At 41.4% G+C, this 22,389-nt stretch overlaps 1 protein-coding gene and 1 pseudogene across 3 annotated transcripts in view; both read left to right on the top strand.

Moving 5' to 3' along the window:
* The window catches only part of grid1b (glutamate receptor, ionotropic, delta 1b), a 668,767-nt gene that overhangs the window by 131,526 nt on the left and 514,852 nt on the right, over positions 1-22,389 (top strand). The gene's annotated exons all lie outside the window — the stretch shown is intronic.
* Positions 1-22,389, top strand: part of LOC146512089 (uncharacterized) — a 39,818-nt pseudogene extending 17,429 nt beyond the window's left edge. The window contains exon 2 of the transcript XR_014875726.1: positions 1-22,389. This exon is cut by the window's left edge and continues 14,535 nt beyond it. The product of XR_014875726.1 is annotated as an uncharacterized LOC146512089 (transcript).

Below are 22,389 nucleotides of genomic sequence, written 5' to 3'. Positions count from 1 at the left end.
TAAGCTTTGGCATGTTGCATACGTTTTTACGTGCACAAGTGCAAGAGGTCCGGGTTGGAAAGTATGGAGCGCACCTTCTGATGAAAGACGAGACTTTTAATATGCTGGTAACATTTGAAACGTGCTTGAGTTCTTGCCGTATGGATCTTTGCATAACTGAAGCTGGTAAAAACGTCAAAGTCAGCTCACGCAGCATTTTGGTTTCAGCGCATCAACCATCTGTTTTCTAAACCAAGTGAAATGGATGTTAAATAAAGTAATAACAGCACAGCCTTTGAGATAATTAACCAGATATGAGAAGCTAACTTTGTTATTCAAAACAAGATCATTAATTGGTGATAACGTGATGCGTTGGGGGTGCAGAGCATATCTAAGCTTCTCCATTTGTTCTGTTTTTATCCCCACCTGATTAATATGTTGGAGTTTGCACCGTTCCAAGGTGACGCTTGTTACTAAACAAACTGTGTACGTGATCTCACAGCGTGGATGTGGGTAAGTAGCAAACGCTACAAAAGAGCAGCAGGCTGGTGCTGACTCATGATATCTGAGGCTTTACAGTACCCGAGTCACATAAAGCAATCGTTCCACTGCTAAACTGCCGTCACTGCACTCAGCAGTAAAGCAGGATGGATGACTGATGGGGGCGGCGCAGGGAGGGAGCAGATGGATGAGCAAGGGTGAAGTAGAGTTTTGAATGACAAAGTGTGGGCCACGAGGTCGCCATCCACCTTCTCCGTCAGCTTCTGTTCCCGCTGTGCGCCACCCTCCCTCCTTGTAGCTGAAGTTGTAGTTGTGAGCGTTCCTCCGTTCATCGGGATGTACGTGCAAGTCGAAGGCGGAGAGAGAGACTAATTAAATCTAATCCTTCCCCTCAGAGACAGAGGAGGTCTATTCTAAGAGGAAACAGCATTATCCCGTGATAATCACATTCATGCTGGGCCTGCTGGGAGCACGTACGCCGCTGTCAGTCAACGCCACGCTCCCGTTCATCTTTAATAACTCCTCGCTCTCACGTCTGCACCTCTGCTCGTCCCCGTAGCTGTAATCTCAGCCTTTATTGGCAGGATTTTTTCTTGATTTCAAGTGACGAATTTGTGCGCCGAAGGGAAGAATCCGAGCCGAAGCGCACAACGAAACAGAAAGTGTTGGAGTTCTTTGAGCATCTGGGTGTATTTGTCATCTGGATGATATATATTTTCTTGTTTCCCAGTGGTTTGGTGTCAACAAATGAACAGGGAACAAAGTGTTGGGTTTAAATCTCACTTGTTCACTTCTGTCGCAGCTGCAGCTGCAGAAGTCCATGAAACAAGAGTTTCTGAGTTTTTAGAAGTATTTTTGGGGAATTGTTGAGTTTATTTACCAAAGCTGAAGCAGACAAAACATATGAGGCAAAGTTACTCATTATATATAGATATTAGATACTAATGGTTCTCTTCCACAGAGTGTCTTTAGCCCGTTTCCCTTCCCTCGAGTTTTTCCTTCCCACTGTCACCAAGTTCTTGCTCATAGGGGGTCATATGATGGTTGGGGTTTCTCTGTTATTGCAGGGTCTTGACCTTCAGTATTAAGAGCCCTGAGACTACTGCTGTTGTGAATTGAAGCCATTTAACTAAAATTGCCTCATAACAACAGTTGTTATAATTGTTATAATCAATAATTTTTTTTGCATATGAAACCGGAGGAGTTGTACTTACATCTTATGCCATCAGCTTGTCCTCGGTCACAGTTTCCTTCCACATATAGTTTTGCAAAAACTGCATAAAAAGCACTTGCAGCAACAAAAACATAATATTCCAGAAACACGCTTTGCTGATCTGATCAGCTGTTTGTAACACTTCCTACGTCCATCAGCGTGAACTATCGCATGTCCGCCATGACCTGCCCGAAACCGGAAGTGACGTCATTTTCGCGGAAATGTAGTTTTTTACCATCAGGGCCTCATGAGCCTATACTGGTGTTTTTAAAAGTTATCTTTGACTTTATGACTTTCTGTGTGGTTTCTGTGATGCTTAGGACTCATATTGCACTGCTGGAAATAGTTTATTTTGATGCAGATGCTGCTTTTTTGCAAATTTGCATCATAATATTTATTTTCGTTTTTCCTGCAGTATATAAAAATTGGTGTATTTCAAAAATAAAACTATGAAGACACTCAAAATAAATTTCCTGTGGTGGGAAACTATTTTGTGCAACTTTTTTGTATTTACAGTTTTGAGGGATAAGCCTCTTAAATTTCTCTAACCAGAAATATATGTTAAAAAAACAAAAACAATTTTCAATTTTTTTGTAGTTTATTGCACTTTTTTGCAATTTATGTAATTACTATGCACTTAATGCAGACATATTATTAAAATCTGGGCTGTAATGGTTGTATTGATGTATAGCAACTTGAAATGCTCCCAAAAATGGCTCCACAGCATGTAAAAATATAATATCAGCTCTGGCGGACTTGGTTCTATGGTAGGTCTTAAAGGGTTAAGAAATCAGATCACAACGCTGCCATCACTCTAACTTTGGTTGACTGATTCCTTTTTTGTGTGTTCCCAGTAAAACGTGACTATTTGAATGTTGTTTGGGATGAAATCCAGAGCACAGCTGTTCATTCCAGTAAGGTTATGTTACGTTTAGTTCAAATTATCATTACCTTTCAAACATTTATTTCTTGAATTTCTTACTTTGACCGGCTTTAGTGTTGTATATTTTTCTGATGGAGGATAGAGTTGGCCTCAAAGTCGACAAAGTCCACCCCTCCGAACAGCTGACACAGACAGATTTCTTATTGGGGGAGCAACAAAAGTTGTTTTGGTCTGGAAAACATTCGATTTTCATCTGCAAGCTGCTTTGCAACCCACCTCCACCATAGTTCTACCTTTCCCTGTGTTGTCTGACCTAATTAAAGTAACACCTGTGGTTTCGCTGTTGCTCTGAATGTCCTAGCATGCAGGTGGAAGGGCACGAGGTCGAGAACAGAGTGACGCCTCCAACGTACATTAATGGAAACGAATGGATTCATGTTTCATCTGCATTAAGAAGCCCCCCTAATAGTACTAATGAGAATAAACATTTAACGTCCATCATTCAGTGTAACTTTAAATAGTTTCCCTTTAGTGTGTCTGATTGTGTTTTTAGTGGCAGTAGCCCAGTTGGCCTTCTCCCAGGAGAGAGCCAACACTTTTTAATCACTCACAGTGTGTTCATTTTGTCACTCATTTTCCATTTCAAAGAGCACGTATCTGCTCTGAGAACAAAGCCGCAGTCTATTTATTCAGCGGCGGAAAAAGAAAACTTCGCTGGTATCCGACAGAAATAGAAGCGAAGCTTTAAATGTTAAATCATCATCTCCGGAGCCTGTCACTCAGTTTTTAAGAACTCTGATTGCTGTTGAACTTTTCCGTGTCGGACCCCTGAGCTTTCCGCTCGCAGCTCTTCAAATTACTCTTTTGTTCTTGAGGATGGCCTCTCTCCTCCACGCTGCCCTCCTCTGCTTATCTTTCCCTCCTCCTCCTCATTGGTTCTCTTATCTGTCTTCCTCAGTGTTTCCTTCCTTTTATTAGTGAACTCCTTCACTTCACCAGATTAACTACGAGCCCGTGAGCTGCTGGACTGGTTTACATCATTTATTTCAGCAGATTTATTCATATAACAGTAACTTTTTGATATTTTTGTATTTTGTTTCTTGTTAGTGCCCCCTAGAGGTTCTTCCTCTCACTGCAGGTTTTGAGACATCGATATAGACATTTGTAGACATTATCATCTTTTTTTTTCTACCTGAAGGTGGCGCTAAAGGAAAGATCACATGATCAGTAAATTTTCTGGGCTTTCACACTTGACCCACCCATTTAGGATCCGATGGTAGTCCCACACCCCGGTGTACCTGTCTGGAAGTCGCCACGGTTTGTTGGCCCGAGTGAATCCTCTGTTCTTGCTTCTGTCCTCGAGTGTCGCTCTGTGGTCAGAGGCAGCCGTCAGCCTCGGGCTGTGTTTTTTTTCTTATTCAATCTGTTCTGCTTTATTGAGTTTAATTATTTTCTCAATGATTAACTCATCGAGCTCAGCAGACCCAGAGTCTGCAGATGCATCGTGTGTGTGTGTGTGTGTTAACGCGAGGCGTCGTAGGCGTGTTGAACTGTCACCAGCAGTTACCATGATGGATACACTGTGTTTAAAAACACTATTCTTTGTGTCAGCGTGCAGTTGTGTGTTTTTGCTGCAGATGGTTTTTGTGGAACGTCTTTGGATTTTTCGTTAAATCCTGATTAATGATTCATTCAGATGGTTAAAGTGATTGTTGTGGATTATCGGGGGTTGTTTGTGGGTTAATTAGGGAGGTTTTGTTGCTTTTGGGGCACCTTTACAGGATTATTAATGGCCAATATTAGACGGATCCAGAATTCATTAAAAGTGGCCGACTGATTGTTTCTAATCAATAAATACTTTCTGGAAAATTAGGTTTTACAACAAAACCTAAATTGATATTGGGGCTTATTCCAGATTTACTCTGATCTGGGACACCTGAGGGGGGTCAGCCTAAACTGGAGATCAGGATTTTTCCTTCCTGAATATTTCCAAGTGTTGCTTCTTCCTTCCTTCATCCAGTCTGTTTCCCACCTTCCTTTCTGCCCCCTCCTTGTGTTTTCTGTATCCCGCCTAACCCTCTTTGCTTTCTCCTTCTCTTTTATTCTCTCCTCCTCCTCTTCGTTTTTGTTTTCTTCGTTTTTCACTTTCAAAACTTTGCATCCTTTCTTCTCCAGTTGTTTCCTCTTCCCTCCCACGTCCGCTCCCCACTTCATCCTCGCGTCCTGTCCTTCTCATTAGTGGGGTTCATGACGTGTTCATGCATGCGAGACGCTGAAGAACAAATTAAGCTCTCCGGCAGTGTCGTGTTTCTTTATCCCTCCTCTCTTTCACGATAATGTCCAGTATAATCTTTCTGTGGCGAGCCAGCGTCCCCGACTGGTCCCATAATCCTCTTTGTAACAAGATGTCAATTAAAAGCTCAGCATCAAGCTCGGGCCCTGAGGTTGAGGCTTTGGGGCCGATGAAGGTGAACCTGGGTCGGGGCGATGGTGATAACCACTTATGCTGGATTTTTTCTATATCAGAAACAAAACTTTTATCCAGTAAAACGAGCGTCAGAAGTATCGAGCTGATCGTGAATTTTAAATGAAAGTAAATTAACAAAAAGATGAAGCCCCCGAGGGACCAATTAATGTAAACAGTGCTGATAATCCGTTAAATAACCAGTTAAGTGACGTTAAAACAAAAACTCCCACCTTCTATTTCTCAGATTATGAAAATGATGATTTGTTTTGCTTCTCTTGTTTTTTCACTGAGAGCTTTTCTGACTTTCTGTTGATCGAAAGATGGATCGAGATGATTATTTAATCAGTAAAAAGCTAAATCGTTGCACCAAAGCAGAGTGCTCGAGTGCAAAGAGCTAAAACCGTTGCACACGTCTCGCAGTGAAACCTCAACATTAGCTCCCTGCGCGATCACGATTAGCTGATAATTGAACGGACAAACGCGAAAGCTTTAGATTTGCTGCTTTGTTGGAACCAGTAGCAGAAACGCCACCAGCTCGCGGGTATCCGATAAGCCCATTTTGGAAACAGCCTCTAGTGGCCATTAGAGGTGGGAATCACCATACATCCCACGATACGATATTATCACAATACTTAACGCACGATACAATATTATTGCAATTTTTAAAAATATTTTGCGATATTCAGATTCTGTACATAAAGGTAAACTTTATCAATATTCATTTTCTCTAATATCAAAGTCTCACACTCAGTCTTTCTCTCATTTCAGTTTGATTGTTGACAAACTGAACGGTTTGTATTACAGTCTAGTCCAACTTAACTGAATCAACCATCTGGTACAATTATAGCTATTCTGAACTATGCAGTTTATGAAAACTATGCAGCCCCTTCAGCAACTGAAGAATTTGAAAGTAAATTAAAACAAAATATAATTTTACATTAAATAAAAAAGTTTTAAACTTAATTAAAATAAAACATGTCTTAAATTAAAATAAGTAAACTGTCACATTTGGACAGTGAAGGAATGTCAGGATTCTTGCTCAGAAAAAGGATCAACATGCTCTGAAGTCAGAGCACAAAAACCTTTTTGTAACAAAATATCAATTTCTGCTGTCCCTGTATCCATACATTATTAGCAAACAAAATATCACCATGCTACACAGTATCCATTTTTTCCCCAACCCCTAGTGGCCATTAGTGGAAGTGCAGCATGTCGCTCTGTTTTCAGCCCCAGGCTTGTTCTCCTGACAGCGTTTTAAAGAGCAGCACTGCTGTTTCACTTCTTACAATCACACAGTGACAAAGATAAGACGCTAAGTTAAGCAGACGCACACAGAGCCGATGGCGGCAGCGGGGCGTTATCAGACAGCCCATGTGTCATACAGCCATCGATCAAAGCAAGATGATGACAGCCGGTCGATACAGGTATCCCAGCGTCCTGACCTTCATCTCAGGCCTGTCAGTCAGCGGCAGCTGGGCGTTTGTCCGAACAGAAGCGGCCGTCTAACGGATCAGACCGCATCGAGTTTAAAACAACGCTATCGGTCGTCAGCCGGAGCAGCCGGCTCCGATTGGGATCGACCTTCCAGGTTACATTTTAGGAGATGATCTGAAATCCTGTCTGAGAATCGTTCGTTTTCACTCTGCGTTGAATCAAATTTTCTCCTGCAAGGAAAATCAAACTAAACGAGTCTTTCTTCTTTCTTTTAATATCGCTGTCTCGCCCTGTCACCAAATGAATGCTGCGGAAACTTTGTGAATTTATGAACTGCTTTATAATTTGTTATTTCCCCGAGGCGGGTTACAAACAGATTAAAATGGATCCCTAAGTTATTTGGGAGAACAAATCGATAGAGGCGACCGGGTTATTATTTCCCTGAACTTTGCAGACTTCCTGTTGAGTAAATTAGGCTCAGAGAATCAGCAGCAGATGAAATAATAAGTTTCAGGCCATAAGGAATATTGTTTTGAAATGTTGGGTCCTCCAGAGAGAGCCTGCGCAAAGTTTCTGTGTTTGAAACAGCCTGAATATCCTGATGAATCATAAAAGCGGGTTTGTTGTTTCAGAGGGAGAAACACAGGAAGGTGTGAATGAGCAGACAGCAGGAGGAGAGTTTGTCTGCTGGTTTCCACCAGATGGCGGGTAACTGACCGATGGCTGGAGGTGATTTCCTGCTCCAGAAGCCGGATTTAGTGTGTGATGGAACAAAAAAGTGTCCGGTGAATTCAGGTGCCTGCCTGACAGATGGCTGATGGGTAACCTGAGAAGCTTCTCGGTGTCCTAAGGAGGAACTTTTCACACATTCTGATGAACTTTCTGCAGGATTACTGGCTTCATCTGCAGTTTGGTGTTAAACTGGTGCAGCCTGATCACGCTGCAGATTCCAGGGTATCTGTCTGAACAGGTGGTTTTTGTGCCGCTAGCTTAGAGACACTAAAAGATTTCTTGCTGTAAAAATATTACTTCCACAGGTTAAACTGGGAGTTTTGGACCCTTCACATAATGAATAAATGTAATTGGCAGGTTCCTGCATTACTATTTATTATATGTGTGCTGCAACCTGGCGTTGCTGCCAGTGGTAGCGTGGAGATGCCTGCTTAATAAGAAGGAACAATGACACCCACAGCCTGCTTACACCCTCGACACATGCTTTGTTCACGGTGCAGATGTGAAGCTGCTGTTGTGGTGCTTTTGCTGCAGAAGAGGAGCGAGCATAAACACAGTAACAGATTTTGAAATTTCAATTACAATTTTTCAGGCGGCTCAAAAAGCAGCATGTTTATCACAAACGTGTCTGTGAGCTAAAGGTACGAGTACATTATTCCCCACGGAGAGGAAACATCGTTAGTAAGGCCTGCAAGCAGTTTGTTACAGGCTAAACTGGTTAGCTTGTAGCTAATAATATCTGGTTAGCTTGTAGCTAATAATAGCTGGTTAGCTTGTAGCTAATACTATCTGGTTAGCTTGTAGCTAATAATAGCTGGTTAGCTTGTAGCTAATAATAGCTGATTAGCTTGTAGCTAATACTATCTGGTTAGCTTGTAGCTAATAATAGCTGGTTAGCTTGTAGCTAATAATAGCTGGTTAGCTTGTAGCTTGCCTATCCCAGCTACCACAGGGCGAGAGGCAGGGTACATCCTGGACAGGTCACCAGTCTGTCCCAGGGCGAACACAGACAGATGAGACCTTCAAACGATGAGGCTTTCAAACGAGCAGTAATTCATCTTTCTTGCACCTAGAGTAACATAACGAGTTATTTGGGGAGTAGTCTGATTACTCCCTCTGCAGAGGAGAGTAATTTGAAATATAAGTGAGGAGCAGTAATGTCGAACATTGTGACCCACACACGGCAGGACTTCCCTGCTGCCTTTGAGATGGAGTGCTCCCATCGTCTCCTCTTATAACTGAACTTATGGATTTAACCTGCAGCGTGTGATTGGCTCTGTGATCGGAGGAGGTTACAGCTGCGTGCCAATCACCTCGCAGCAGCCCGGATAATGGCCTTGATAATCAATTTGTTGGCTTTTTCTAATTTTAAATCCAATTACCTCAAGGGGATGGGTGCCTATTGATGGTGGTGTGTGTGCGCGTGTGTGTGTGTGTGTGTGTGTGTGTGTTGACAGAATAATTTGTGTTGACAGGGCAATTCATTTTTGTTCTTGTCGGCGGGCTGAGATTGGAAAAGCAGAAATGTCTCTAAGTCTATGCAAAGCCTGCACACACATGCACACACACATGCACACACATTGAACACAAACACTGAGACACACGAGAGACAAGATAAGTGAAAGCACACACTCACCTTGATTTAAACACACAAAGCCCATTTACATTTGGCCTCGTTTTTTCGTTACCCTCTCTCTACCAGCCTCTCTCTCTGACACACACACACACACACACACACACACGATAAGGTCAATTTAGGTTTCAGTGAATTTGGATAATGTGGCAACCCGGCAAGCAGCCAGTAAATAATCAGCCACAAAAATGTCGGTGAAACTAACTGACTCTGTCGTGTGTGTGTGTGTGTGTGTGTGTGTGTGTGTGTTATCAGCAGCCAGCCGGGGTCCTCCCATGACGAGCCTTTAGCCCTTTGTTTCTGTTTTTTCTCTTCCTATCTGACACACACACAGTTCTTCCTCCATTCTTTCATTTTCCTCACATTTTCCGTTTTCTTCCTGTTTGAGAATTTAAACACACTCACGTCCTCATTGGCAGCAGTAGCTGGTGTGTGTGTGTGTGTGTGTGGAAACATTGTTTGGAGTGAGTGAAGTTGATAAATCTCCCTCGTTCTCCCTCTTCGGTCTCTTTTGACTTTTTGTTTCGAACCTTCATTTGTCGAGATGACTTTTTAAAGTCAGAAGACGAAACACCAGAAAATGTTCTCATTACGGCCAAAATTGAAATTTGATTTGATAATATATAATCCATCCCATTAACGATTCATGTGGAAAGCAGCCAAATCCCTTTCAGATCTTCATATAATTTCATTTTGAATGATTTATCAAACAGTATTTCACAGCAAATATTCAGATAATTTCCCTTTAAGCAGACTTGGTGAGTTTCTATTAGCTCTAACTGCTCCATAAGTGGATTTGCTTAAGCAGGCTGTCGGTCCTCAATCCACATTCTGCTGAAAGCTGAAGTAAATGTCACGGTCCACAAAAACTGTGCCTGCGTTTCAGCCACAGGGAATTTGACCCTGACGCTACATCCTGGCTCATCCTAGTCCATCAACCAGGTCACTTTTCATGGCGGCTGTTTACAGATTTCCTCTCAACACCCAGCTTTGCCTCTGACTACATCATCTTCACTTTAGATAACTGCAAGAAGATGGATGGATGATTATTATTTGACCCCTGCAGAGGCCTGATCGAGGGCTCACTGCAGCACCGCCTGCATCTCCAGCTACACAGCAGCCAAGTTTAAAGTGGAATGGATGAAGACGAGCAAAACGATTGATCAAACTTATCATCTTCCTCTTAAAAGGGAGTTTTTCCTTCCCACTGTCGCCAAAGTGTTGCTCACAGGGGGTCATCCTGTGTGTCGACCTTACAATATAAAACCCTTTGAGGCGGCTGTTGTGATTTGATGCTGTATAAATAAAACTGAAAATCGAATTGTTTTATTATATTATATATATATTATATTATTATATTATATTATATATTATTATATATATTAGATGGAAGTTTTGCTCATAAACACAAAGTCGACTCGTACAGAGGTGTGCCAAACTCAGTTATTAAAACAAACATTTTTAGAAATGATGCACAAAACAAGCTGACGGATGAACAAAGCTAAGTTTTTAAAAAAACTGGTTTAAAAAAAAAGTGGTTTTAATGCATTACTTCTTAAAAAAACTTTAAAATTAAAAAGTTTGTTGCATTCAAATGTTTGCATTTATCTCTGCAGCAGAGATTTATTTTCAGCAGAGCAGCTGAAATAAAAGAAATAAAAGCTTTTTATTTCCGTGCAGACAAATTGGAGGCTGCTTTGCTGTAAATATCAATATAAATAAAAAATATAATATAAATCTGTAAATATCAACGTCCAGAGTTAAGGCCGAGATCACACGTAGCGCTGCTTTTACTCCACTTCTTAAAGTACCCAAAGCAGGGGGTGGAAATAAGGTGAAACTGTAATGAAGCGGGGGAAATGAATGCCCTTAAATATTAACTTCCTGTATTCATAACCTGCAGCAGACAAGTTCTTCAAACTCCGTGGTTTTGGAGCATTTCCATCTACTTCCTATCAGATAGGTGTAATTAGAAATTTGCAGCTCCTGCAGCTCTTTGACCTGCGGCTCTCTGCGGTGCCGGCGAGGCCCTCAGCTGAGGGTTGAGTTTCAGCAGGGGGGCCGGGGCCGTGCTCAAACATTTACTCAAGACAAAAGTCCAAACCCAGAAAATATGAACCGTGTCCTCGGTCCCAGAGCAGGATGATAAGCTGCCGCCGGATGGCTTCATTTTTGACTTTGAAGACGACTGAGCCTCACAGAGGAGATAAAACGAGGAAGAGGCGAGACTGGGAGCAAAGATGATGAAGAGGAGGAACGATCGCAGGGGACGAGGAACTACTGGTGTTAAAGGAAAGAGCCGGAAGCAGGATGGAGAAGAAATCCAGCGTAAAGGAGATGAAAGATGACAGATGCAGGTGATTAATAAAAGGATCCAGAAATAATCATATGGAGGGAGAGTGAATGATCAGGAAAAAGAGAAACGCACTTTGAAGATATTAGAGGAAGAGGTTTGGTTATATAAGAGAAGAAAAACTTGAGAAACAAGTATGACAGTTTGACAGGAACAGGAGGAAATGTCCAGGATGGATGGACATGAGGAAGGAAACGTCAGCCCGCCGACGAGAACCAAAGAGCCCGACTGTGGTGACCCTCAACACGCCTCGAGTTACTGAACGTGGACAAAGTAGCTCGTTCTGAATGTGCAGCGATGCTTTATGTTAATGTGTGGACGGAGGACATCCACACATCGTCCCTGCGTCCCCTCCTCACGCTGTCTGAGCTGTTTTTTATCTTCTGTCAGTCAGTCTTCGATCTTCTTCTTCTTCTGCACCGCTATCGTGTGTTTCTCTGGTCGAGGACCTTCAGTAATGGTGACACCAGCACTATAGAGATTTCCTTACCTGCTGAAGGTGGCAGCTGCACACCAACCTGCTGTTTGTCCCAGCAGGACGGTCCTGAACACCACCTTTTGGCAATCGACCGTGAAGCATTGAAGCTGGAGGTTACGATTACTGGTGTCTGATGTTCATCTAATGCACGAGTCAAAGCCAGTGTTTTGGTTCCATTTCCATTTAAAATGACCAATGAGACGGAAAGTTAGAAGCAACAAATGGACTCTGTCACACACTGAAGTCTCGCTGCGTTCGTTGGGTGACTGAGCAGTAAGACAGCGTCGTAAATGGGCCGTGAAAAGTGGCTAAAGCTGTGGACGAAGGGTCTAACTTACAGAATATGCAGTGAACTGAAGTTTGATGATTACTTCTGTGAGTTAAAGGCAGATGGTTTAGTTCATCTGGATATGAAATCTCAATTCCAAAATAAAAAACTCATATCTGAGTACTTGGGTTGTAGCACGCTTACTGAAACTGTGGGATGTTGTTCATTTGGGTCCTGACATATGCAGGATTATCGGCGATTATTTATGGGTTGGTTGAAAAAAGCTGTTTAACCCTTTAAAGCCGGTCAGAGCAGCACGCTCTGTTTTGCGTAACTATTTTTAAATCCGGGTAGCTCTGCAACCACGTGAGCTAGCGCAATAATTTTTTTGCATATGAAACCGGAGGAGTTGTACTTACATCTTATACCATCAGCTTGTCCTCGGTCACAGTTTCCTTCCACATATAACTTTGCAAAAACTGCATAAAAAGCACTTGCAGCAACAAAAACATAATATTCCAGAAACACGCTTTGCCGATCCGATCAGCTGTTCATAACACTTCCTACATTGGAATAGACGTCAGCGCGAACTTTTGCATGTCCACCATGACCTGCCCGAAACCGGAAGTGATGTCATTTTCGTGGAAATGTAGTTTTTTTTTTACCATATAGCCTCATGAGCCTATACTGGTGTTTTTAAAAGTTATGTTTGACTTTATGACTTTCTGTGTGGTTTCTGGGATGCTTAGGACTCATATTGCACTGCTGGAAATAGTTTATTTTGATGCATATGCTGCTTTTTTGCAAATCTGCATTATAATATTTATTTTTGTTTTTCCTGCAGTGTATAAAAATTGGTGTATTTCAAAAATAAAACTATGAAGACACTCAAAATAAATTTCCTGTTGTTAGAAACTATTTTGTGCAACTTTTTTGTATTTACAGTTTTGAGGGATAAGCCTCTTAAATTTCTCTAACTAGAAATATATGTTAAAAAAACAAAAACGATTTTCAATTTTTTTGTAGTTTATTGCACTTTTTTGCAATTTATGTAATTACTATGCACTTAATGCAGACATATTATTAAAATCTGGGCTGTAATGGTTGTATTGATGTATAGCAACTTGAAATGCTCCCAAAAATGGCTCCACAGCATGTAAACATATAATATAAGCTCTGGCGGACTTGGTTCTATGGTAGGTCTTAAAGGGTTAAATCCTTTTGTATTTGCACTGAGTGCAGCTATGCTGTATGGAGATGATGAAGCAGGAGGATTAGTTCAGTTTAGCACTTTTCTTCGGGTCAAGTTAGAGAAGCAAGGCTGACGTGGTTGGACATGTGCAGAGGAAGGATGGTTGGATGTTGGAGATGGAGCTGCCAGGGTGGAGGAAAAGAGGAAGGCCTCAGTTTCATGGATGTAATGAAGCAGGGCATGCAGAGGGTTGGTGACACATGGTGAGATGGAGGCAGATGATCAGCAGTGACAAACCCTGAAGCCAGAAAGTGCTCTAATCAGGCTCATCTGTGAGTTTAGGATGAGAACAGTAATCTAAGGACAGGTCACGTTGTGCCACAGAGAGTCTGACGACAGCAGGAGACCCCTGGGAAAGACATCCGTCCTCTTTAGGCTGCACTGAAAACAGCAGCGATGTGCCGCGGAGGCTTTAGGATCCGATTTACTCTCCCTGCGCCGATGCAGCTCGAAACAATTTGTGTGTGATGCACACACATGTCAGATTTCAGCTGTTTGTAGACACAAAGCTCCTGTTTGTTTCTAATGGATCAACACTGTTTGTCTGGCAGCTTGTAATATTTTCTTTCTTTTTTCTGCCGTGATTATAATTCACTGGCTTTTGCCCTGCCTACTGATCCATTGATCCAGGAATATCTCCTCCTTCCTCATTATTGGCTGACAGTGGTGATGTATGATATACTGCTGGAGGTTTAGCAGAGTTCAAAGTCTCTTCTTCCCATTAGAGCTTTTCTTTGTAGGTCGGCGTATCCGCTGTGACCAACCCGCTCGGATACTGAGGTTCAATCTCCACCAGCCATGACCCACGGCTCAATCCGGCCTCTGTGTGCCGTTTCTTCCTTTGACTCCAGATTCGTCGTAGTTCCTTTTTATTCATTTCACATCGCAGGCCCTGAATGATAATGGCATTGTGGAATAATGGGGATTCCTTTGTGGTTTGTTTGAATCGTGAGCCTCGGACGGTGGAAGCGTTTGAAGTCCTCTCACAGCTCTGCAGGCTTCTGTTAAATCAGACTGGATGACAGTGGTAGCTGATTTTAGAAATAGAAAGCAGCGCTAATATTTCTGTTCCAGCGCCAAAACTCATGTGTGCCATGTTGTTTCAAAGCCCGATCAGGCAGCTTTTCCCCGCTGCCTCTGTGTTATAAGTACCTCTTGTTGTTAATCAGTAAATCAGATAGAAATACATTATGTCTGAAGAACCTCTGCTGCTGAATTTCAGCCAGTAATAATGTTTTCACAGAAATCATTCGAGTTGCATCCAGCTTTTGTGAAACAGATGCGCCAACGCTCCAATAAATCTCCTCAGGAACCCTTAAAGGAAATGAGATCTGAACAGGAACGCTGATGTGCTGGAAAAGAATAGTTTGAGTGCTGTTTTCATTCGATCATGCAGTTCAGGATGAAAGTAAAAATATTAAGAGGAAAACGATTCCATTCGTCCTTTTTTTCTTTATTTTTACTAATTTAACAGACGTGTATTTTAGTCTAGAGGTTTAGACTAAACTCCTAAATATATCTGAAAAACTGGGTATAAGTATATCTGACCATTTATGATTTCATCTTTTATCATCTTTCTCCTGCTCCACCACTGCTTCCTCTCCTGAACTCGAGTCTGGGCTCTAACCCACCAACAGATGCATCAACTCGATGTTGTCAGTCTTACTTATAGTGAGGAAATGAGATCTGCGACCCTCCTGAACCAGCTAAGCAACAGTAGCTGGTTTTAAGCTAACGTCATGTTAGCTTAAAACCAGCTAAGCAACACTAGCTGGTTTTAAGCTAATGTCATGTTAGCTTAACGTCATGTTAGCTTAAAACCAGCTAAGCAACAGTAGCTGGTTTTAAGCTAACGTCATGTTAGCTTAAAACCAGCTAAGCAACAGTAGCTGGTTTTAAGCTAACGTCATGTTAGCTTAAAACCAGCTAAGCAACAGTAGCTAGTTTTAAGCTAACGTCATGTTAGCCGGTGTTGGAGCCACTTGGATACTTTGGGCTACAAATCTGGTTAAGAGAACAAAACAAGTGAAAATTCAGTGTTTGAGGCTCTCAGAAAGATTTGAATTACATCTAATTTCAGTTATTTAACAATTCACGTTTACCCGGTGTGCCCTTTTCTCTGTATTAGAGGTCTGATGTATACGCAGCATTGGATAGTTGCTAACAGTGTCTCGAAGAAAGAACGCTTCTGGGTTTGAGTCTGATTATCTGAGGAGTTGTCCAGCAAAGTCGTCTTTCTCTGTTCTCAGTGGATGTTTTGCTTCGTGCATTGCATCTGTTTAGTATCCTCATAACTGGTTTGCTCATGGTCATAAAACAGATTCCCCTCATGCTCAGTTGGTGTTGCTGTTATGATAAGTCACCTGACAGGATGGTAAAAGTTTAGCGAATGGTGGAGAAATGATTGTTTTTGTGTTTGTTTGATTTCTATCAGCATAAATACTCTGATTACTCTGAAAAAGCCTTTGGATAAGACATTAAGTCAGAGCGGTAAAGCGCTGCGGGGAGATGCTACTTTTTCTTCCTTCTCACTGTGTTGAAATTTTGCAGGTACGCTTGAGATTACTGCACCACTTCATCCTTGACACCCCTTCACCTTTTCAGACTGCAGCTCCTCTATTAGCTGGAAAACAACCGTTCAGTCTCCACATCACGTCCCTGCCCTCCTCCTGTCCACACCTGCTGCTGAAATGACAGACACAAAACAGGAAATCACCTCCTGAACAAAGCTTCATCACCGTGTGTGTGTGTGTGTTAACCTAAAAATAAAACACCTGAAATAACTCAATTTTCCTTGGAATAGGATGAGTCTTTTTAAGTTGAGTAATGGGAAAGATGAAGAGATGGTGGAAACAGAGATTGTGCCGTGTTAACAGAAACAGAACAAAGAGCTGAATGTAAATAGGACAGGAGAAGAGATGATGAGCACAAACCTGTGACAGTAAGACGTTTACAGAAATACTCTCTCATCTCTCACAAAGATGGAAATGAGCAGTTAGAAGTGAAAGTGTGTTAAAAACAGAAAGTAAAGGATGGTTCATGTTACGAACTCTGATATTGTGTACTGCTGGGCTGCTTTCTCTGTAATAGTGCTGCATTATATTTTAAAATCTGTAGAATAATTAGACACTAAAGCCTAATAATAAGTGGTACTGAGCACAGTACAACCAAAATATTAAAAAATATTTTTAAAAAAAATGTTTTTCTAGATTCTGGAGCCAAGGGTAAATAGTTGCACTGATCAGCTGGTCGTGCAACACCTTAATGTCTGTCCAACCACTTTAGTTGGAAGCTGATTGGACAGGTAGAGCTGAACTGACTAGTGATGCGCGAATTATGAACGAATCGTTCAATACTTGAGAATCACTTTACTGACTCATGAATCATGATTCACAAGCCCAACTGACTCACTGACTCATCCCTGTTGCTGTTAGCAGCAATGCATCTAGCTTATAATTAAAATTGTGAAGAAAAACACAACATCCAGTATCTTAACAAAAACATTTCTGCTCTGAACTGGAAGAAAAAACCCTGAGTAGAAGCTCACATCAAGACAATAGCTCCTCGGTTCACAGTAGCATCGCTCTGCTAACATGCTAACAGCTAACATGCTAACAGCATGAGCTACTCACCCCCTCCCTTCCTGTGCTGAATCATAGAGCTAACGAATCACTCACTCACTCACTAAGCCCCTCCCTCCTGTGCTGAATCATAGAGCAAACGAATCACTCACTCACTCACTAAGCCCCTCCCTTCCTGTGCTGAATCATAGAGCAAACGAATCACTCACTCAGCCCCTCCCTCCTGGCTCACAGCTTCTTCTTCTTCTTGGTGGCAACCAATGTTAAGGCGCATTACCGCCCCCTGGCTCACAGCTCAGTGGACATTTAGATGAGAAAATATATATTTAACACATTTAAGGAAAATACTAATAAAATAAAAAAATAAACAAAATAAATGTTTATTAAGCAATTTTGATAGGAAAATGCTTAATTTTAGAAATGTTTTTGCTCTATAAAATAGTTGTTTTTTTTAAGAATCATTCATCTTAGTAGGATTTACATGAAAAGAGAAACAAATTAAGTTTGAGTGAAAATGTACATTTTTTGCACTCTCTGGTCAACTGACTGAGTGAATCAAATGACTCAAAAAAACCGATTCACTTTGGTGAGTGACTCATTAAAACTCGATTCAGTAAAAAGAATCAAATTTACCATCACTAGTTCAGTCTGGACTCAGCTGGTTGCAGCCTGGTTGTATCAAGGGTGCCAAATGACTTTGTTAGCTTGCAGTGTAGTCTGTCCTGCAGCAGCTACGTCACTATCGTGGAGGTATTTCTTACATTCTCTTTAAAATCTATGCAATGCTAATTTCTGTGCATGTAGTTGATGTTTGTGTTATCACAAACTGATTGCATGTAATTGCCAACTTGACCTTGTTTAACTGCAAACCGATAGCCGACTGAATCCTTCTTATTGATATCTTTACGCAGCTAAGTTGCCTTGAAGGCGTCTACAGGCTGCAACTAGACCCGGTGCCCCTCGCCAAAGCTACAAGACTGCGAGTCTTTTTGCACACGCTAACAATCGTTTTGTTCGCCTCGGTCTCCCTCCACCGCTTTCCTCGTTTGACCCTGTTTTATCGACCTTATGGATTCCAATGGGACCATCATTTCCAAAATGAACCTCGTGGTGTATTCGATCAGACTTGAAGCTATCGGACCGAGTCCACGAGATCATCAGGAAAGTGTTTACTGAGGTTGTAGATCAACTGCAATCGGGTAATCTTCTCAGAGGCTTTAAAGCAACATGACTGCAGATGGGCTGCTGGCCATTAGAAAGACTGCAGACATAAATTCAGTTTTCAAAAGCTTGTTAATCTTTCTGTGGCCCAAAACAACAGAAATACTTCATGTGCAAGTATATTAAAGCAATACTTGAGTAAAGTACTTGAGTAAATGTATATTCCATCTCTGGGCTTACCCGTGCTCTCATCCTGTGGTCCAGTGGAAGAAATCAATTAAGATGAGATTAACTGTTAATGAGTCTATAATAAACGAGTTATTAACTTTAATAAGGCATCGCTCTGTTTGTGTTCGGTAGCTACAAATTTCTATATTAGTGCATGTTTATCAGATCTGTTTATTTTAAGAGTGATGCAATCCCGTAATTAGTCCTTACATAGCCTTCGTCTTTTACGTTTAATCCAAGGATAAGAACGCACGGTGTTGCCATGGCGAAGGTTAGGAAGTGAAAGAAGAACAGTTGAAAATGAATAATTAAGAAGACCAAAGACTCGGAGCAAAGATTCTTCTTTGAGACAGACGGGGAGAAAATAACAATCTCCTATCAGCAGCAAACGTGACGCGTTTGCCCGTAAAAGCCCGGCGGGCAGGACTCTCTGCAGCGATCAAACGAGCAGCACAAAAAGATGAAGGAGGGAGGACGCAGCGGCCATTAGATGTGTGCTGCTCGTCCTCAAAGGGACGACACACTCGACCGTAAATCCTCCTCCATTGTTTCGACTCTGCCTTTGGTGTGAGGTCGTGCGGTGTGGTGCGGCGGCTCAAACCGAGACACTGCCGCTGCTTTCATTACGCAAGACGCTGCAAGCACGCCGGCACAGAGGAGGATGAGAGGAGGAGGAGTGGACGGGGTCAAAGCTTTCTGATGACTCAGATCTACGTTTCAGACCAGAACAAAAGTTTGCTGTTTGAAATTTGTTGTCAAAGTCGACATTTTCTGTGCATTTCCAGCTACATTAAATAATTTAGTTACAATTGCAGTAGAGTCCAGAACTGCTTCTACTTCATTTCCTTTAAGCTAGAATTAAAGTTAGCTTAAACTTTCTTCTGACTTTCCCATTTTGATGCCTCCAGTCACACTGAGACCGCAGTGTTAAAAAACTCACTTTGCTGAATAAAAATCCCACCAAATGAGGTATAAAAACATGTTCTGTGTGGAGAGACTTTGATGTTCAGTTTAATCTGAATACTGCCTGCCTCACAGAGCTCTGTTACTTAGCAACATAGTTGGTGACATGCAGTAAAGTTTAGTTTTTTTATTGTTTTTTTGAGAAAACTATTCTGTCAGAGGTGAAAATTGTAGTTTTCATAAACGCCCGGCTTTGCCTCGGTTTTACTGAATATCCACATTAAACACAAAGTTAGACACGCTGTGAGGTCTTTATATTTTAAAGGAGATCATCATAAGTGCCTCAGGCTGCGCTGCCCAGCTAAGTACAAGTACTGTAGCTTTTCTAAGTATGAACCTTCCAGATCGCTCAGGTCATCTGGATCCGGTCTTTTATCAGTTCCCAGAGTCAGAACCAGACACGGAGAAGCTGCATTCAGCTTTTATGCTCCTTATATCTGGAACAAACTCCCAGAAAGCCTCAGATCAGCTGAAATACTCAGTTTATTTAAATCCAGGTTGAAGACTCACCTGTTCTCAGCTGCATTTGAATAAAACACCAAATCCACACTTAAGCTTAAATTTCAAAACTTACATTTTAACTACTGATTTTATCTGTTTTGATTTTATATACTGTTTTGTTTGTTTGTTAGTTAGTTAGCTTGTTTTAATGAATTTTAAATTATTGTTTTTGTTTCTAATATATCTGTAAAGCACCTTGTTGTTGAATTGTGCTATACAAATAAACTTGCCTTGCCTTACTCTGCAAAATTGAACCTAACATTTACCACCAGGGGGCAGTGTTTTAGCGTGGCTGAGAGATAAACTGTGATTCTCCCCATTTGGCGAAATCAGTGAAACTTTAATGTTGTTACTTGCATACAGGTGTAATACTTTCTCTAAAAACAATCAGCAAAAAATTAAACTTTTATTCGACCAGGTTGAAAGTTGAGCATAATCGTGCATTCCCCTATTCCCCATTCTCCTTTTATATCGAGTTTTACTTCACGAGCAGCGTGGCTTCTCTCTGGCAGTTGGTCCAAGGTTTGATTCCAGACGGTGTTTGCTCTCTGAATCACTAAAATCCATGTCGTTCTGAATTTTGGGAAAGAGCTTCGAAATCTATTGCTAGAAAGTGCGAGTTTTGCTAGTTTAGCTTCACTTGCTGTCATTTTGAAGATGAAATCACAGCGTCTCTACTTTTGCGTTCTCTCACGAGATTTGGAAGCTTGTAAAACTTTAGCTGGAGCGATATATATGTTAGTAAATGCTTACAATGCAAAATTCAGATTTCTTTTAGTAAAACACAAATCTGATTAGATCAAAGTTGTTAAGGAAGAGCGGAGGGCCAGATGAAGATGGCAAATGAAACCAAAACAGCAACAGGGATGGAAATGAAGCAACAGAAAGAGACGGCGTAGTAAAATGACATCAGCTAAAGTCCTGCTGTTTAATAACTCAGCGAGCGGCCCGCGGGAGGCAGGAAGGATGGAGAGACGGAGAAAGAAACGGGTGAAGTGGTTGTGTTTAAAGGCATGGCGTTTAATAATTCAGCGGGTGGCGTCTGGTGTGGCTCTGATGCAGCAGGTGGCTGCACTGAAACCGAAAAGATCACAGAGAGAATGAAAAAGCTCTCTTCCTGTCAGAGATGCTGGGATGAGATAAAATGAGACGAGGCTGTGGGGAAACTGGGACATCGCCGTGGCGACATCGCCGTGGCGACACCGCGCACGACCCAGCGGGAGAGACCGAGCGTTGACTGGAATGAGCGGCGTTCAACATAACACCAGTCAGAGAGAGAACACTTCCATTATTCCACTTCCATTATGTGCGCAAGTCATTTACTCTCCTCCTGGAATGGCTTTTTGATGTACTTTCACTCGCTGAACTATAAATAAATACATTTGTACATGTTTCATGAAACCATCGTCTTACTGCACATGTTAAAAATTATATCTGTTACACAACATAAAAGCAGAGACGCGTGTTTGGCTTCTTCTTACGAATTACAGCAGATTGAACCAAACTGATTCAGTTTGTGCTGACGATCAGGTTGAGCTCACACAGTCCGTGTCATTTGTTCCCGTTGCTGCTCGTTGGTGTGCAAATTTCCTTCTCTGGCAAAAAATATTCTGACTGCATTTAAACAGTCTTTCCACGTCAATCAATTTTGCATAATATGAAATTCATTAAAGTGAACAAAAACAGTCCAGTTGACTCGTCAGCAGGGTTTCATTCTAACCGTCAAAGAAACATCAAATGTTTCAAGCACCAGGCTGAATTTGTAATTGCTGCTTCCTGCATAACTGATGACGGCAGCTGAGATGTAACATTGAGGGACACTGTTGTTGAGCCTGACCTGTGCTCCGACGCTACAGAAACAGTCCTTCTACTAGAGGTGGGAATCACCATACATCCCACGATACGATATTATCACAATACTTAACGCACGATACGATATTATTGCGATTTTTTTTTTTAAAAATATTTTGCGATATTCAGATTCTGTACATAAAGGTAAACTTTATCAATATTCATTTTATCTAATATCAAAGTCTCACACTCAGTCTTTCTCTCATTTCAGTTTTATTGTTGACAAACTGAACAGTTTGTATTACAGTCTAGTCCAACTTAACTGAATCAACCATCTGGTACAATTATAGCTATTCTGAACTATGCAGTTTATGAAAACTATGCAGCCCCTTCAGCAGCTGAAGAATTTGAAAGTAAATTAAAACAAAATATAATTTTACATTAAATAAAAAAGTTTTAAACTTAATTAAAATAAAACATGTCTTAAATTAAAATAAGTAAACTGTCATGTTTATTGCTGCCAAAAACAAGTTAAACACATTTGGACAGTGAAGGAATGTCAGGATTCTTGCTCAGAAAAAGGATCAACATGCTCTGAAGTCAGAGCACAAAAACCTTTTTTGTAACAAAGTATCGATTTCTGCTGTCCCTGTATCCATACATTATTAGCAAACAAAATATCACAATGCTACACAGTATCCATTTTTTCCCCACCCCTACCTTCTACACACTGAATCAGTGAGCTCTATGAACTCTTTCCTGACCAGTTTATGTTCACAAATGCTGGTTTTATATTCAACGTGCAGTGATAGAAAATGTCCTAATTATGGTCCCAGCAAGAGTAAAACCCACCACAGTCTGTCCACAGTTAAGAGTACCAGCCAACGAGCTGGATGATAAAGAACCGTCCTGAACAACGGCAGAACTTCAATGTTTCATGCAAACTCAAGAACTACAAGAACAAGCTATTC

Source organism: Neolamprologus multifasciatus, chromosome 8, assembly GCF_963576455.1.
Source record: "Neolamprologus multifasciatus chromosome 8, fNeoMul1.2, whole genome shotgun sequence".
In the NCBI taxonomy this organism is placed as follows: Eukaryota; Metazoa; Chordata; class Actinopteri; order Cichliformes; family Cichlidae; genus Neolamprologus; species Neolamprologus multifasciatus.
The sequence above is the reverse complement of the archived record's forward strand: the minus strand, read 5'-3'. Positions and strand labels throughout refer to the sequence as shown.